Source organism: Bactrocera dorsalis, chromosome 4 (genome assembly GCF_023373825.1).
Source record: "Bactrocera dorsalis isolate Fly_Bdor chromosome 4, ASM2337382v1, whole genome shotgun sequence".
NCBI classification, from domain to species: Eukaryota; Metazoa; Arthropoda; class Insecta; order Diptera; family Tephritidae; genus Bactrocera; species Bactrocera dorsalis.
The window spans coordinates 30,227,529-30,242,576 of record NC_064306.1 but is presented as its reverse complement, the minus strand read 5'-3'; positions in this window follow the sequence as shown (position 1 = coordinate 30,242,576).

Genomic DNA, 15,048 nt, shown 5'->3' with positions numbered 1-15,048 from the left:
CATTTATCACTTTCGCGCATTTATTGCCCTTGCCTAGATTCTCATAGATATACTTGTATGTATGTGTACACGAGGGCGGTTTGATAAGTCGACGAATATCTTCCTGAAAACCAAACGTCTTTATTTCCAAAGTCAGCTTTATGTTTAATATGATTTATACTTTGCTAAAACTTTTTGACTTGTTGCTTTCGAAGATCTCACGATTCGATTTTTTGCTATAGATTGCATTGCATACAACTTAAGCCCGCTTTCAGTTTAGCCGAATATGAGACGTTTCGAAGATTGTTCTTCATCTATTTGTATTTTTGTATAATACGGCACTCTTGGAAAAGCTGTCCCGAAACCTTCATTTCATGACTTTTAGAGGGATTTTTGTCCGCATTCTAGGAATTCTATATGCCATATCATATCAAATTAATCAGCGGATACGAAACCCTTGATCGTTATATCCTAGGAAGCTGGAAAGCTTTTAGATTGTATAATGGAAGCTTAGTACGTCTTACTTTAGGATTCCTGAGTTGCGATCTTCCTTCTGGTAACAAATTATATTTTTGTCGTTTCATGATCGAGGCTCCATCCCAGAATACACGCCAGGCTAATATATGAGATCATAGAGCAATATAAATTCATCAATGCTTTACCTGTTGATGCTAGATCTAGATTAGGTTCTTAGACCTAGAGTCACTGCCGTCTCGCAGAATTCATTGTTTTTCCCGAATACGGATTTAAAACTGAATTTTAGGAAAACTCAAAAAAGTATTTACGAGAATAATGGATGTTTACTCAAATTTTGCATTATCTGCACCTCTCTATGTTTTGGCAACCATATTAGAGTTAGCTTAAAGGCATATTTTTAGAAACTTCTGAGATGTTTATTTCGAGTAGTTTATGATTTGTGTGGATATTATTGAAGAGGAGCGATTATTTAACTGAAAGTTATCATTTGTTTATGTTCACACGCGGAAAGAGAAGAAAAACTTCTTCGCTTTCCTGTGCAGGCGACCGAGTATTCCAAGTCTGGCAACAATAGAGAGCCCCGGAAGAATCCAAGCAAGGAGGGATTGAAGGCAAAAGCGACGTCGGAATAAGCAAACGCCTCGAATGCAAGTCCAGTCTGAAGGGAGAAGAGTTGAAACGGCTGGCTTGGGCTAGAGAAGAGGTGAAGTATGGTCGGGCACACTTCGCCACTCGTAATTGGTGTAGTGTCTAGGATCCACGGTATGCTAGCAGCATTGAGAAGCACATTGGTGAAAAGAGGTAATTGCAAAGACGACGCCGGGAACCTAGATGTCAAACACGCGGACGACAAACCGGCAGCAGTGGCGGGCAATGAGATTGCGAAACGGCATTTGATCGTCGCTCTCAGAGACACTAGTAAACCGCTGGGACAAATTTCACGGAAGCGGTGAAAAATAGTGTAAATAAAGCTATTGGAAACCTTCTTTCCGAGACTGGAGAGTGAACCGAGCGCATCCATGCCGTCATGGCTTAGCGGTGTCAAAATTTTCAAATGCAACGACGACCCGACGCTAACATGGGTAAGGGAAGCGGTCAGAATGGTTCCAAACCTGTGGAGGAGAAGCGAAGCTGAATATGGTAGACCATAGCAGTACTCCATCGGTGCCCAAAGCGAAAGTAACCATACCTCGTGTGGTGGAACCGAAACATGCTCTGCGGCTGCTACAAAAATAGAATCCAACTAGCGACTTGAGGGTTTTAAGCCTGGCGAAATCCATGAATGAAAATGGAGGCCATAGCTACATCTTCCAGACCACTAAGGCGGCCGAGAATCTTTTGTACGCGAGGTTTGGGAGGATGGCGTGGCGCGTGGGAAGTGTGTTCCTTTGCCTCCAGAAGCGCCACCCCGCAGCCGCCAACAAAAAAACGCTGAAGACGTGTGAACTAGAAAAGGATCCCAGAATAGAAGAGATCATGGCTATATCACTTGTCCTTCAGGAGTTGAAGGTGGAGGAAAAACCCAGCCAGCATCCTAATGGTCCAAAACCAAGAGCTTTACTACAAGTGAACCTTCCCACAAGAGTAAGATCGCCTCTGCTGAGCTTCTTCTCAATCGTAATCGGAGTTTTGTCCCCCAAAACTGTCAACATTTGCTCAAATCATGACAAAACAAGCCAAAATGCTTGCTTCGGTTGTATTGAAGTTACTATATGCGTAGCCTTTACCTTTATAGGTGCATTTCTTATACAAATTCTTATAAAAAGATCTTGATCCTGACTATGATCAGTCAGCTTGTATGCCAATTATATGCTAAGGTGCTTCCAACTGAACAATATGTTTGGACATTGCAGTGTTGCTTGAAGAATAATCTATATCGATAAAAAGTTTTCCATTCAAGTGTTTCGTTTTGATGATAAGTTTGTACCGCAGCTTTATGCTATACATAGTGGTTGGATAGTTGGAGGATGGAGTCATGTGTAGAAGTTCACGCAAGTGAGGAAAGTGCTCTGATTGCCATTCACGTGGGAGTGGCCAGAAACGATTCTTTTACATATGACTCAAGCAGCTTATGACTTCCGGTCTTTGACCAAGTATCCTCTGGGTATCCTAAGAACATCCGTTTGAAGGCGAGCTAACGTGAGAAGGCGAAGCATCCCCTGCATAGGGTTTTGCGCTGGGTTTTGGGACCCGCCACGTAAAAAAAACACCCCCAGTGAATAGTCAGAACCAGGCTCGGATGAGAGACCCCCCTTTTGATGACGAACTCTTGCCAACAGGTGCTACTTCGGACTAATTAGGCAATTGAGAAGCAAAGTCCTCTCTCGACAAACACAAAAAAAACAAACTCTATAAGTCCACTCATAATTCCCGTCCTGCTATATGGTGCAGAGGCCTGAACGATGTCAACAACAGATGAGTCGACGTTACGAGTTTTCGAGAGAAAAGTTCTGCGAAAGATTTATGGTCCTTTGCGCGTTGGCCACGGCGAATATCGCATTCGATGGAACGATGAGCTGTACGAGATATACGACGACATTGACATAGTTCAGCGAATTGAAAGACAGCGGCTTCGCTGGCTAGGTCATGTTGTCCGGATGGACGAAAACATTCCAGCTCTGAAAGTATTCGACGCAGTACCCGCCCCGGGAAGCAGAGGAAGAGGGAGACCTCCCCTCCGTTGGAAGGACCAAGTGGAGAAGGACCTGGCTTTGCTTGGAATATCCAATTGGAGCTACGAAGCGAAAAGAAGAAACGACTGTCGCGCGGTTGTTAACTCGGCTATAATCGCGTAAGCGGTGTCTACGCCAATTAAGAAGAAGAAAAAGTTGGATATTGGCAATTCCGATAAATAATGAGCTTCTTAAATAGAAAAGGACAAAACTGAGAGACTATCTACGGAGGGATCATTTTATGTATAATTTATAGGGTCTCCGGCGCTTTCGTCTAGATGTCCCAAACTCCTTGGCAAACTTAATACCAAGTTGAAGAGGTACAAAGTCAAAAGTCACTGACTTAAAGAATAGCCCTCGTATGAGTTAGCACTTTTAGAGAGTTTTTTTTTTAATATTTTTTCATATTTCAATTTCAAGTAGCGCTTTTCAAGTGCTTTCTGCTAGCATTCTTCTAATTTCGCATATTTTCCACACCACAGCCATATTCACATAATGATAATTTTTTTATCACATACATATAAATTATTTCCACTACCGCTCCACTTATGCACCGCTTTGTACATACACACGTACTCGTGCACACACATTACTCACTGCTTGAAAGCAACAAACTTTGCACTGAGCATACACACACATACACACACGTGTGTGTACTATGAACAACACGCTGGAACCGGTTATCCAATTTAATTGTTCTTCGACGCTGCGCCGCCGCTCAGCCGCAGTCGCGCCGCTGTTTGTTGGCGAATTCGTGTTAACTGCACTTTCGCGGTGACTGTCAGATCGCGAAGCGGTACACTCATATAATGTACATACATATATGCATTTATAAAGCTGAGTGTAATAAGCGCACAATGAAGAAATCTCCTTTGCTTTGCTACCGCTTTGCAGCTCTGCCCCTGCGGCGCTGCCCCCTCTCTCCAACTCTTGTTGACTCCGGCTGCGCTGTGGAAGTCGGGCGTTTAAGCGGTCTAACTTGATTTTTGTTGTTGTTGTTACTGCTGTTAGTGTCGCTGGCATCAGCTGTTGCGCGCGGTGGGCGGTAGGCAACGTTTTGTCCCCGTCGCTGTGTATATTTCTATAGAATTAAGCTTAAAAGACTATTCTTCTTTTATTTATAACACAAACAAGCGCGAGTATTCTTTCTTAATAAATGCTTTATTGTTGCTTTTTGGCTGCATTCCTTTGATTGCGATTATCTTTACACTGCAAGAAATTGTGGTGGTTATTTTGTCACCGCTTGAAGTTTCTGTGAAATGTTGTGGACCGCTTTGTAGCGAGGCATTAATTCATGCTTCCTCTTTTACGCGTTCACGGAAGCTTTTTGCTGATGGAGGGATGCAATAATTGATATTTTTCTTGATTGCCACGCAAATTATTAAAACTTATTAGGAAAATTCACGTTCTGTGAACAATGTGTTTCGCGCGCTCAACTTATGGTAAATATAATCGGCCTACTGAGCGTATTATTCGAATCACTATCACCCATCTTGAGATCCAGCATTTATTATTGGATAATATTCGACGTCCAGCACGAATTGAAGAAAATATATCAGCCTCAACTGAGAGGGTACACGAAGACCGTGGAGAGTCGATTCGCGCCGGTCGCAGGAGCTCGGACTGACGTATAGACCGGTTTTGAACATTTTACGTCATGATCTTAAATTGAAAGGATATAAAATATTGCTCCTGAAAAGTTCCAAGAAGATCCTACGTTTTTGAGCCACATTTTTTTTCAGCGATGAGACCCATTTCTGGCTGAATGGGTATGTAAACAAGCAAAGAGATTCAAGAGTTGCCATTGCATCCCGAAAAAACAACGGTTTTGTGTGGTTTGTGGGCCGGTGGAATCATCGGTCCATATTTCTTCCAAAATGATCCGTTGAGAATGTAACTGTCAATGGCTACCGTTATCGCGCCATGATAACCGATTATTTGATGCCTGAAATTGAAGCTCGTGATCTTCGCGACATTTGGTTTCAACAAGGCATCAATTAATGGAGAGAAAACTTCGATGAGCAGATAATTTCACGTTTTGGGACGGTCGGTTGGCGACTAAGATCATGCGATATCAAACGTTAGGCTTTTTCTTGTTAGGATATGTAGAGTCTAAAATCTATACAGAAAATTCCGCTTCGATTCAGGCTTTGGAGCAAAATATCACGTGTGTCATTCGGCAGTTACCAGACAAAATGTTCGAACGAGTCATTGAAAATTGGAAAGAATGACAGAATGATAATAAATATTTCCCACTAAATTTGAAATTTCTGTGTTTTTGCTATAAAAAAGTAGAATACCTCAAAATAGGTCTTTAGTTCATTGCTTTCTTTCGCTTATTAACAACTGCACTATTGATCGTTTCTCCCAGACGGTTACAGTTGATAACAAAAAGAGAAGTGGAAGTTCGACAGTCATAAAATCCACAAAACTGTTCACGAACGCATTAGCAGAAATTCGCTTAGAAAACAGAAAATAATTATTTATTTATTTATAATAATTCATATAACGAAAAGAGTTTTATTATATAAATACATAAGCGCAGCACTGGCTACGAGGCCTTCAGCCGAACAGAAAATAAGTTTTGTCAGGACAAATAGAAATATCGACCATGTCAAAAGTTATTCGAGAAGTCTTCCGACGGTCAACCAGTCATCTTCCGACAACACACTTAAAGCAAACGTTCCATTGCTATGAAAGTATCTTTTTTTACAGATGAATCAATTTTCACTGTTAGAGATTTTTTAATAAGCAAACCAACAAAATCTACGCAATAACTTGAAACGACGCAAAAAATATTATACCAAGCTTCCACCGTCCATTTCCTGTAATGGTTTGATGGGGCATCTCCAAAAAAGGGTTTATATTTCTTCACTTCTGTGAAATCAATATTCCTGGTTTCATAGCCGCAAATGATTAGCCGCCTAGAAATTCAGATTTGAATCCATTGGACTACAGTTTATAGTTGGAGAATATGGTCTATCGAATACCCCACAGAAATTCGGAGAGTGTCAAAAAATCTTTGTTTCGAAAAGCGTCGTCAATACCAGTAGAAGCTGTACGTTCTGCTTTGATCAATGACCGAATCGATTTGAAGTTTAGTGTGAAAGTAAAAACTCGTACGTTATGGTTGTCGACAGTAGTTAAAAACATTAAAATATCATATTGATCTAAATGAACTGTTAAAACATAACTGGAAAGCCGGAGATCATTGTATTAAGAATATGTGGGCTAGGAATAGTATTGAACCAATTAACGGGTGATTTTTTTGAGGTTAGGATTTTCATGCATTAGTATTTGACAGATCACGTGGGATTTCAGACATGGTGTCAAAGAGAAAGATGCTCAGTATGCTTTGACATTTCATCATGAATAGACTTACTAACGAGCAACGCTTGCAAATCATTGAATTTTATTACCAAAATCAGTGTTCGGTTCGAAATGTGTTTTATCGACAAATTTTGTTCAGCGATGAGGCTCATTTCTGGTTGAATGGCTACGTAAATAAGCAAAATTGCCGCATTTGGGGTGAAGAGCAAACCAGAAGCCGTTCAAGACTGCCCATGCATCCCGAAAAATGCACTGTTTGGTGTGGTTTGTACGCTGGTGGAATCATTGGACCGTATTTTTTCAAAGATGCTGTTGGACGCAACGTTACGGTGAATGGCGATCGCTATCGTTCGATGCTAACAAACTTTTTTGTTGCCAAAAATGGAAGAACTGAACTTGGTTGACATGTGGTTTCAACAAGATGGCGCTACATGCCACACAGCTCGCGATTCTATGGCCATTTTGAGGGAAAACTTCGGACAACAATTCATCTCAAGAAATGGACACGTAAGTTGGCCACCAAGATCATGCGATTTAACGCCTTTAGACTATTTTTTGTGGGGCTACGTCAAGTCTAAAGTCTACAGAAATAAGCCAGCAACTATTCCAGCTTTGGAAGACAACATTTCCGAAGAAATTCGGGCTATTCCGGCCGAAATGCTCGAAAAAGTTGCCCAAAATTGGACTTTCCGAATGGACCACCTAAGACGCAGCCCGCGGTCAACATTTAAATGAAATTATCTTCAAAAAGTAAATGTCATGAACCAATCTAACGTTTCAAATAAAGAACCGATGAGATTTTGCAAATTTTATGCGTTTTTTTTTAAAAAAAAGTTATCAAGCTCTTAAAAAATCACCCTTTATAAACCATTTTCGGCAAAAGATGCAGATAATTATGACAAAAATACACTCCCTGAACTTCATTTCATACTTACCGATATACCATAGTCAAAAAAAAGCCAAACAATGTTATGAAAATTTTTTAATTAACACTACCTTAGAGGCACTTTTTGTGCAAAGTTCTGTTCCGACGCCTTCGTTTGTGTTAGATTTATATAGTAAAGAATTATTTTCAGAATTATTATGCTTTCATATTTCCATGTTATATTACGTCGATTAATTGTTCTTGGAAATGCATGGTCGTTTCAAACTCTTTTATATACAATAATATTTAAAGAAAAAGGTCACGTTCTAACTACGAATCTACCAAGAAGTGGTCTTAAACTAACTGCCTCTGAACACAATTTTGTAGATCCATGCATATCAAATTCATCAATATCAAATTATGTTACTTCCTTTGTGAAGGCTTTTTTATTTGTTTATTGATTTCATTGTTAACTAGTTAGATTAAGTGGGAACTCGTCATAGATTAACCTTTAAAATAATTATAAGTACTACGATATTGATTGGACTAGCAGCTCTATCCATGATTTAGACTTCACATACGTTTTATCCGAAATTTCGTTATTCTTCTTTTGAAATTCAATTAAGCGTTATGTTTTCGGCAGTGGGTGCCAACTAAAGTGATTATTTAGTTTTTATACAGAAATTGAAGTTCATGTATGAGAATAAAGAAATTTTAATATACAATAAAGTATCTCGAAAAGGCTTCTTCTGGTAAATTGCCTTCATTTTTCTCTTTTCCATCATAATTTCACAGGGACTTACTAGTTCCTAACAACAATATCTTGCCTTATCATTCTTATACCATGTCTAAATAGACCCCTAATTGAACAATTAAGCGCTAAATTTACTACTAATTCAACAAATAAATAACAGAGAGACTTATAAATGAACAACTACGAGCTAAATTGACCAATAGACAAACAATATTATAATTGAGTGATTTTGAGAATTTTGCGCCTATTTGTTTTCAATTTACAAAATTAAACGATTGTTAATTAACTACCCCATTAGCAATGAATTGACAATAAATGAAAATGAAGGCCCTCAAACGACCTTTTGGATATTAGAAAAATATCGTATGAGTTTGTTTAATAAGAAAACAACAATATATCACTTCTTTTTGAGCACTATCACACTCTCATTTTTTGCGCTAATTTAAGTGCGCTCAAACACCACCTACAATTAGTTAATAAAATTCATAACAGCATCAAAACAATATTATTTTCTACTTCACTTAATTTCATAAAAAAAAATATAAAATCTGTGCTGCCAGAATTTCAAATGAATTTTTCGAATTTAATTCGAAATTCTACCAAAAATAAACAATAATCATAATTTTTATACTAAACGCGGCAGTGTTGCCAATTTAGCAATACTCGTAATAAACAGTGTCCACTAATCGGTGCAATGCCAACAAACATCTACTCACAGTATAATTATTTAACTCGTCAATCATTTCTATTGAGTTCAACTACACACTGGACTTCTCTAGAGTCCTAATTGCTGCAACAATAATAGTGTAATTATTTATAGATTTTACTGCATTTATTTAACCAGATAAATGTGCAGGAATTTTATTGTTGTTTTTGTTGGTTATTCGAATTTTGCCCAATTTGTATTGTGGGCTTATATAAAGGGTTACTCACTTGGGTTTTATGAAAGGAAAATATTAAAATTTCGGTTTTCAAAGGTTTTTTTTTGCTAATAATGGATTTTGTAATTCTTCTTCTTTTTCTTAAATAATTTAGCAAACGCAATCTTTTGATTGGTAGTGATCTATGTTCTCCTACTTATTTAGGCATTAATGATTGTTTTGATCTACCATGTTCTTTAAATTAGATTTACTTCTTCAGAAGAGCCTTTGTCCCAAAGTGGCGTTTAGAACCCCTTGTAGTCTACTGCCCCTAACACAAGTGTCATTCGCCCAATACTAACTTACGAGTATAGCGAGGTGGTATGGTAGATGGAATTATCGAAAAAGTCCCGTGCTAAACACTTGGAGCAACTGCAACGGCCATTTTTTTTGAGCTTTGGAGGTTATCCTTGAGATTCGGCCAATGCATATACAAGTGAAGTATAACACAATGTTGGCTTATGATTTGAGGCCATTGGAGCCGGGTTAGGCGTCACTACGGGCGTGGTATCATACTCGACCTTGTTAATGAACTCGGATAAAAGCTGGCAATACGACCGAGAAAAGAAGACACATGAGAAAGTAAACACAACGTATTTATTTCCCAACAGAGAATGATGGGCCAATGGTTTTGTGACCGACGGTGCCAGCATCGAAATTTACACATTCGCCTATGGATCAAATGGTGAAATAGGAACAGGAGTTGGCTTATTTTGTGATAGAAGGTAGCTTCAAACTAAATGACTAAAATTCAATCTTACGGGAAATTGAGGGCATAACAGAAGGTGTCAAGTAGGCCTCTGCTCTACCTAGAGAGTCCATAAACCTTCTAGTGGATAGCCAAGTGCCAATTAAGGCAACCCGTAGTGCCAATACCAAGCCTCACTGCGTTAGGTTATTTAATCAGGCTTTATTGACTCAAAGTAAGCATCTGGATTAGCATCATCTGATTACCCGGCCATTTTGGAATAGCAGGAAATGAGAAGGCAGATGAGCTGGCCCGCTAGGGGGCGGCTGGAAAGAAAGCTACCCTAAACTGCCCCATGCCAAGCAGTTCCGTCAAGAGTCGTTTAAAGCAATGGGTCCTAGAGGAATACCACATATTCCACGGCTCTCAATACTACAACTTAAGAGACATTGGGTAACTGGGTGGAAAAGAATCCGGTTTTTTATCAAATCCGCTGAGTGGAAGTTCAAAACACCAAATATGATTCCAGACTGTAAAATTGCTAATTCGTCGTCTTCTTAAAGCTCTGAAAGCATTACCCTGTATAAACTACCTCAAATGGGATTGAATATTTTGTGTCAGTCCGCCTATGCATATCTATTGTGAAATCAATTGCACTAATTGCACGATAACAAATTGCAATTATATTGGTTTTTGTTTTATTTTCGCATTGCGTTCAACACCAAACCACTAATGATTGGTATTTTGTGGCGTATTTAAATTTTTTTTGACCAAATAGGATTTAGTGCAAAAATGTGCAGCTATGGAATTAGCAACGAAATGGTATAAAAATGTGGCCACCCTTATGAAGTGATCATTTAAATGCGGTTGCATGAACTAATTGGCGTGTTTAATGCAGATATTTATCTAATAGAGTATAATTAACAAAGACACAACTTAACCTAAAATGTTGCAATAAATGTGACATGCACAAATATAAAAAATACATACATAAATAGTTTGATAACTTGAAAGGAAATATAAATTCGCTATGGAATATAAATTAATTACAATTGATTATTTGTTATTGATTAAATTAGAACCGGTTGTGGTTAGTACACACGACTACAGTGAATGAAACTGTAGTATACATACAAGTATGTATGGACACACATTTAAGGGCTCTTCAGGTATAAATAACGGAAGAATGAGGCTCAAGAAATATTTTTTAATCTTTGATTTATCTCAAAAACTCGTTAGATGTCGCAGGCTATTTTAAATTCCTAATATTTATATTTATGGAAGAAAAAAGTAGTTTAATTTTATAATATCGTGAGTGGTGTACCCACTAAAACAGTCCCCCCTTCTATCATGGAATCTTTTCCCCTACCCCGAGACCGCTTTCGCATTACTTCAGTGCAAGGTTTTCAAGATGGATCCATTACAGGTCAATTTCTACTCTCCCTGCGTCCAGGGATGTCTACGGTTTTTTAGCCAGCATCAAGCTATTTGGCTCGTCTTCTATTGGGAGTCCACGTCCATGTACCTTTTTTTAGTGCGTAGAACATGTTCCACGTACGACGCAATTATTTTCCAGTTTTCGCTGCTAGATATCATTTTTTCTACGAGATTTTCCGCACTTAGTTTTCCGAGTTTGTTTTGTACAGTCCTTCGGGATTCTTTCCACCGGTGGCACTTGAAAATGCTATGGTTTGCATCGTCTAGTGGTTCGTCTCCATAAATACAAGCAGGGCTTTCTGCTTTTCCCATGTTGTATAGGTATTTTCGGATATACCCGTGACCGGACAGCATCTGTGTTATATAGTAATTAGCCTCGCCGTGTTTTCTACTGTGCCACTTCTCTATTTCTTTAATCAGTTTGGCCTTTGCTCTCCCTTGTCCACCGATCTTGCCAGAGTTCAAGAGTTTGCTTCCCCGCCTGTTGTCTTGTGGTCATGTGTATTTCTATTCCGTCTTTCTTCCATAGCCATAGTTGTCTTCTCTCCTTTGCGAGAAGGTCTATTGGGATGACGCCGCTTATCACTAGCACTGCGGATTCGGATACAGTGCGGTACGCCGAGGCGACTCTCAGGGCTGCTGTTCTCTGCACTTTAGCAAGCACTTTTCGTCTATGTTCTGCATTTAATGTATCGGCCCATATTTCGCTACCGTATAGTAGCACTGACTGTGTTGTGTCCATAAGCAATTTCCTTCTACTTGCAAGTGGGCCTCCGGTGTTTGCCATGAGTCTTGATAGCGCCATGGTTATATTGGCTGACTTTTTTGCAGCATGTTGGATTTGAGCCCAGTACGTCAATTTGTTGTCCATTCTTATTCCTAGATATTTTAGGGCTTTCGTCGTTTTAATAGATTCTGAATGAACTTGCATGTTTACCTCCAGCGGGATATGTTTCCTAGTGAGCAGGATCAGTTCTGTTTTTTCAGCAACTAGGCTGAGGCCGTGTGAGTCCAACCATGTCTGTGTTCGTATCATAACTTGTGTCAGTCGACGCCTGGCCATGTCGGTATTACGCGCGGTTATGACGGCGGCGATATCGTCTGCGTAGCCAACGAGGTAGCAATCGTCAGGCATTTCAACGTTTAAAATTCCATCGTAGCTGGCATTCCATAGGTCTGGTCCAAGTATTGATCCCTGCGCTGCTCCAGAGGTTATTTCCTTACTTTGTGGGCCGTCACTCGTATCGTACAGTAGTTTCCTGTCCTTAAGATAGCTTCGTATCATTTTCATCAAGTAGAAGGGCGTTTTGAAGCGACTTTCTAGTGCGTCGATCATACTTTCCCATTTTACGCTATTGAAAGCATTTCGTATGTCAATTGTTGCGAGGAGGACTATTGGCCTCGAGAACTTGTTCCTTCGGTGAGCTTCCTCCACGCTGCGCACGACGTCTTCCACGGCTCCGATGGTGGACCTGCCTGGTCTGAAGCCATGTTGTCGCTCTGATAGGCCTCCAGCATCGTTTATGGCGGCTATGATGCGCGGTTTCCAGAGTCTTTCTAATAGCTTTCCTGCTGTGTCTAGCATGCATAAAGGTCGGTATGCTGATGGTGTTCCTGGGTCTCCTTTGCCTTTGCTTATTAGGGTCAAATTATATGTTATATTGTGCTCTCTAACTATCCGATCATTATCTTACTTATTCTTGCCACAGATACAGTTACAAAGTGGCATACAGCGAGGACATTTAATAAGGAAGTGTCGAGTTATTTCCACCTCATCTTCTTCCATACAGCTTTTGCAAACAGCGTCTGGTAAGACTCCCTTGCAACATGGACGCCTCATCCTTGCTAGCTCATTAGATTTACAATTTCTAGCGGTTCCGCTTTGGCCTGGCAAACCATACCAGTCTTATCACAAATACACTCAATGCTATTGATAGCGAACCTTGAGCACATGTTAACGAGTTCAAGGCTAGTAGCGCCGCCTTGTACTTTGGAGTAGTAAATCTATTGCTATCTTAAGCTTGGAAAACACTGTAACGGCCAGAAAGTGTAAGCTGGAGTTGATAGAGATATTCTGATAGCAAACCTCTCCACCAACTTTCCCCTCAAGCTTTGACCCATTCGTGAAGAAGTTCATTGCCCCTCTACTCCAACGGGTTCTTCCCACCCACAACTTCCTCGCCGGTATAAAGGCAGACAAGCTGCCGCCAGAGATCCAAGTGATCCGGTAAAAAGTCAAAGTGTGTGAGAATTTCCAAGTGCTCAGTAACGTGTCCTTTTAGGTATTCAGAGGTTCAGAGTCTGATAGCAACTTCCGCAGCCACGAAAATGTTATTGTTACTTATTTTATGGATAAAATCGGTTTTTACTCTCTTCGACATGTCTAAATTCTCTACGAACTAAAAATATGCTCAATTCGATGTTAAGTTTAAGTAGAGAACCATATTCACTGGCCTCCTGACTAAATACCTGGTATTAAATATATAGATATATTAATGCTAATTTTTTGTAAAAATATTCCAGAAAGTGAGACTCGCTATGTTGTTGGTTCTGCAATTTCGATGTGAGTTCGATCTTTACAAGCCTCAAAACTTCTATTAGATATTCGTAAAAAATACATATACATATTGAGCATATGAGCCGGAGGAGGTGAAGGCGATTCGATTTCTTTTTTGTCTTATTGTCCTCTGCTAAGTTTTTCCCTTACTTATTATTCTAAATTCCAGAATTCTCCGGTGGAAGAGAATATTTCAATGCCAGTGGAAACCACGAAACCTCAAACCACAAATTCTCTACCAAGCTAAAGAGTGTACGCTATTGTGCTGCATAATTCCTTTAACAAAGTGCAGGAACCCAGCTTCACTTAGTAAAGTCTTTGCTACTCAACTCCCACATATATTTACACTGCCGACAGGACACTTCGCAGTGAGCGCTTTCAGCCATGCACCACCTCTATCAGCTTAACTTCGACCTAATTATAATTAATTGCAATATGCAGCAGCATTTGGTCTTTTTGTTGTAAGTGGCTGTGTCAGTGCTGCAAGCGTCGCAACAACAACTAGCAGTGAAGCGCTGTTTAACCTCGCATTCATATTACTTTACTTAGATGTTTGAGTGTGTAGGTGTGTGTCTGTGGCAATCATAATAGTGCACGTAGCACACGGCCGCAGTCGACAACATGTCAGCATAGCGGCGTTTTCTTGTTGCTTTTATGGCGGTAGCCCAGCAACATGTTGCAAGTGTAGTGGAAAATTGTGTCTGACTAATGATGTGGCTTGTTGCAATTATAATACCATCAGTGTAAATTTTAAAGATTTTTTGCGTAGTTGTTGTTTTTGTGAAATATTGTTGGTTTTCCCTTATTAAGGGGATAATAGAGTTATGTGATATAGTTTGCATGTCAGTTATGCCAGTGTGGCAGACTTTATATTTAAGGAGCCTTTCGCAGTTTCTGCTATCATATTTAATTCTTTACCTCCCTTAATGACACAGGTTCAGCAGGTTTAATAGCAATAAATTGCAATCTGATCTAATTTGACGCGGACTAGCAAAAAAATTACATTTTAATGTGTTTTAAGGGGTTTACGGGTTTCAAAAATCGATTTTTTTTATAGTTTTAATAAATACTACAACACCTCTAGAATAGAGTTCGGCATTACCAGTTGATCTGAGTAATAATTTCGGAAAGACAGCCCTGAGAACTTGTGCTTCGTCCTTAAACGCGTTTTGCTCGTAACTGTGTTTTTGAAGTCTTGCCAACCGACTACTCAACCGATCTTCATGAAATTTTGCATAGGTCTTTGAGATCGACTTGGGCGAAGGATTTTTTTCCTCGGCTGCGATGGTCTTCAGTGTCTCCAAAGAAGTTTCTTTTTTCAGTTTCCCGTCATCAGTGATGATTTGTTTGATGAATGTAGGATCTCTCC